The 4,618-nt window shown below is 37.0% G+C and overlaps 1 long non-coding RNA gene across 1 annotated transcript; it reads right to left on the reverse strand.

The window, feature by feature from the left end:
- Positions 1-841: 841 nt before the first annotated feature.
- On the reverse strand, positions 842-3,570 carry LOC131025879 (uncharacterized). The gene is made up of 5 exons (XR_009102192.1): positions 3,407-3,570; positions 3,229-3,335; positions 2,063-2,975; positions 1,498-1,961; positions 842-1,211 (listed from the first exon to the last, which is right to left on the reverse strand). It is a non-coding gene; the product is annotated as an uncharacterized LOC131025879 (long non-coding RNA).
- Between the last annotated feature and the right edge of the window lie 1,048 nt (positions 3,571-4,618).

Genomic DNA, 4,618 nt, shown 5'->3' on the forward strand with positions numbered 1-4,618 from the left:
GTGATTGGAAATGGTTGTGAAAGAGCAAATATATATATATATATATATATATATATATATATATATATATATATATATAGGGAGAGGTTCAAGAAAGAACCATAAATAAAAAAAGACCGGAGAACCATTTTCAGCCATTCGATCATCAAGATCTACGGTGGATGCATCATCTTGTTGGATGAATGCAGATCCTGGGTTCGAATCCTGCAGGGAGCATTTATTTTTTATTTTTTTAGTGCATTAATTTTAACAGCGAATGCATTAATTTTTACAGTGGATGCATTAGATTTGATGGTTCTCCCGTTCTCACAAATAATGTAGTTCTCTCTAGAACCACACCCTATATATATATATATATATATATATATATATATATATATATATATATATATATATAGCAGGCAGGTGGTGGTATTAATTTCGGTAGGTAGCAAAATTCTCAAGCTGTGAAAATTTATTTTGGTAGATAAGTATCATTTCGAGCTTTCAATCAAATTAACATCTAAAAGAAAAAAAAATGGCGGTAATCACCACCTGATCAACTCATTTAATTGTTGATAACTGGAAAGTATCAGCTCATTTAATTGTTGAGTGTTTTAGCATCTTTTATGAGCATATTATTTTTATATAAAATCACACCCATAGTTGTGGTGATATAAGTATAGTATTATAAAATATATTTGAAAATTTAGATGGTGATACACATAATAATATATAACATATACATTCACCTAATATCAATTCACCACATAGAGCATTAATGGAGGCAACATTGTGAACAAACTGAGAGCAATAAGTAGAGAAAATCAACCACAACACGTATTAATAAACGTAACATCACTTTGGTTGTGTCTGAATACAAGCTATAGTTCCATAGTTGCAGCAGAAATAGTTTAGTTATTTGCAGTAAAGTTGTCTTCTGAGGCAGCGAGCAAGCACACAAAATTAAAATAAAAAAAACGGGGGCAAATACATGTTTATCCCCAGCAACAATTTTTACAAAACACCACCAAAAAGGCGTAGCTTGAACTCCTTGATGGACTTCATCCCACCACATGAACGACCCATAGTGGTCCTTGTTGATGGGGCATTTATAGTAAAATCGTCCAACATTTCGCGCTTGCTTACTTGCACGCTTCAAAATCATAGGTCCATTGCCACAACTGCAAAATATAACATTGTTCCAGCCAAAGCGACGCCCCTCCATTGATCTACTGCCACAACATGGAAAAGACCAAAAAAAAAAAAAAAGAGAATGCTTAGTGAAAATTGACAGAATTGGGAGAAGTGCTTCTGCAAATTTCATTATAAGAAGGGAATCTTATCCAACACTTTATCAAAAATCATAAATATAACCAAATAAACCACAACTGGTAGCACACATTCTCATATGCAAAAGAATACTAAAAACAAAACAAAATATATAAATCACAATTCAATCAATTTCACAGCGCGTGTAAGTTAAAAATTCAGCAAGTCGGTGCGTATTTTTAGCACCTATCAGTTTTGAAGTATATACTGCTGCCACATTGAGTTTGCCATGGCATCCCTATGGGCAGTCCAAGCCCGTGACGGCTCCACAGCATCTACAAATTCACCGTGATCGGGCTCAACATATTGGGTGTCATGTGGCAGGTCATCATATGCTTGCTCTATCGGATCCACAACCATCTCGCCATGAATGAAATTATTAATAAGAAAACATGCCATAATTAATCGATTTTGCACCTTGACGGGGTAGAATTTCGTGCTCCGAAGTATACCCCACCTCATTTTCATTATCCCAAACGCTCTCTCTATTGCGTTTCGTGACCTCATGTGGCGCAAGTTAAATAATTCTTCGGCATTTTGGGGACGAGCAGCGTTTGGCCCCCACTCCTTCAAGTGATATCGGACGCCCTTGTATGGTGCGAGGAAGCCCTCGGCGTTCGCGTATCCATTATGACAAAGGTAGTAAGAACCTTATGTATAAACAAGGAACCTAGTTACAAAACAACCTATATATTCCTATTAATAATCTATAACGCACAAGGAAAAAATGCAAATAAAATGAAGGTGTTACCCTTAGGGACTTTAAAGCCGTTTACTCGATTAAGGGCATCACGTAAGATCCTAGCATCCGCTGCTGACCCCTCCCATCCAGGAAGAACGTAAACGAATTTCATATTATGGTCACATGCCGCTAGAGTATTAGTCGATATATGCCCCTTCCGCGTTCGATACCTCGGCTTATCACAGTTAGGAACCATCACATCAATGTATGTACCATCTAAGGCACCTAAGCAACCCTAAAAAAATAAAAGAACACACGAGCAAACAAATATAAATAGGATTAGTCAATCACACAACCTTCAAGTTTCTGCCCATTCTTTATATAGCTTAGCAAAATTCATTTTTTTTGGAATCATTTAGTTAAATGATGTGAAAAGGAAGAATATATGTAATTACCTTGAACCACTTCCAACGTGGATCAGTCGAGTCCTCGGCCACAGCCATTGGTTTCACTAACAGAATGATGTGCAACCTCAATACAGCTTTTAGAACCACATGAATGTAATGAGAAATTGTTTGCCCGGAACGCCAAAAATCAAACCCGACGATCCTGTTTTTCTTATAATGTGCCAACATGGATAAGAACATAGCCACCTGCTCCTTGACACTAACATAACGACCACTACTAAGACCACCTAGCTGTCTCAACAACACACATAACCTACTAAAGGTATTTCGATCCATTCTAAGGTTTGCAATACAGTTGGTATCATTGAATCATATCATCCTATCTAGATGCTTCACCTGATCAGGGATCCGGTGAAGCATCCCATATGGCTCAACCAGGACACTCCGCATTCATTTTCTATTTCTGGTCCGTTCTATAAAATCGACGATGATAACAAGCTGCAACAGCTGAGCTTGTAAAATCTCTTCAATAGCCAAAATCACGTATGCATTCCTACTTTCCATGAATGATAACTCTGTGGAAGCAAGCAAGCACCCAATTTTTTTAAACATTGCAGTTGAACATACAGAAGCATAAAAATCAGAACAAATTCGAATGGTCGTGGTTTGTTCGGGACTCAATTTCATATCTTTCATGAGAAACCACTTCGAAACAAGTTAGCCCAACACATATTGCTTGAATTCAAAACCTTTCGCATTCATTTTGCCGTGAAAACATATAATTTGCTATAGATCCAATTGAAATATAAAAGGGCAAATTGAACTCACTCGAAATCGTCGGCACTGTGGATATACCTACGAAGATAGTGGATACACCAATCGATGGATAATGCAAACCCTAGATGCACGTCGCCGGTTCAATTCGCTCATTGAAGCTACAAAACGAAGGGGCCTGAGTGAATTTCGTTTTCTATCTCAAATCAAAATTACAGAAAGAGATACTCACAGACACAAACTACTGGGTGATTGCTTCAAGAACTCGAGGATTTCAGCAAGCCAAGTTTGTCGACATCTATTAATATGAAGTAATACAAGAGAATTTAATTTTTTTCGATCTGATGCGGGGCACAATGGAGAGAAAGAAAATTTAATTATTTTCATTGTAGCAGTTCGCAATTGGAACTAGGGGTCACCCCTGCACCCATTTCCGCATTATAATAGTGAACAAGGCCGGGCTGAGACGTCAACTGCGGGCTTATAACTGGATCTTACTTAATTATCAAACATAATGTAATAGGCTGTTAAGCACACAATATGCCCTCAACACAAAAGTCAAACAGGCTATTAGTGTATCTTAGTCCAAATTTTACGATATATGGAAAGCTTTGCTCCATTAGCAAGTGATTAGAAATTTAGAGACATGCTAGTTAAAGCTGTATCATTTTTTGCGCGCCTTCTTGAATTCAAGAATTAATAAATTGTCAATTGTAACCGGAAGCTATCAATTTATGCAAAAACTTTATGTAAGCTTGAGTCAGTACTTTGCAGCTGATAAGAAAAGAAAAATAGTAAGAGGATCAGAAAAAAAATATATCGCATTGTGTTAGATTTGTTTATCTTAATTTGTAGTTATTTATTGTATCATATATTTTTTTAGATATTTTTTTACTATTATAATAATCTATAGACTTATAAAGTCCATGAAAACAAAGTGATGAGGAGCGAAATATGTATCCATCCAAGATCGTGACACGTAGTCTACTCAGACAAGCCAGGATATTAGAAGAGACGGATAATACAAGAGAATACTCATCCTCAGACAATTTCCAGAGAAGACCAAGCCAAATCAAGACTGGCTCAGGGACAGTTCTGCCCTAAGAATGGCGAAAAAGAAAATTCTAGAGATTCTCACTAGAGAAGCACTTACCAGAGAAGCGGCTACCAGAGAAGCGGCTACCAGAGAAGCAGCTCCAGACCAAGCCAAAGAAGTGGCTACTAGAAAAGCAGCTCCAGACCAAGCCAGAGAAGCGGCTCCAGAGCGATATTAAATAAAATACTCTGACAAAGAATCTGACACCTTTTTAGGATATATCCGCTTAGGCTTAGATGGTTAATGCGTGGAGCGCGTGTATTAGTGTAAAATTACTGTAATACCCCTCTTGTAACAACTATAAATAGTTCATCCTCATAATAATATACACATGATATTCACCACACA

This window comes from Salvia miltiorrhiza, chromosome 1 (assembly GCF_028751815.1).
Source record: "Salvia miltiorrhiza cultivar Shanhuang (shh) chromosome 1, IMPLAD_Smil_shh, whole genome shotgun sequence".
Taxonomy (NCBI): Eukaryota; Viridiplantae; Streptophyta; class Magnoliopsida; order Lamiales; family Lamiaceae; genus Salvia; species Salvia miltiorrhiza.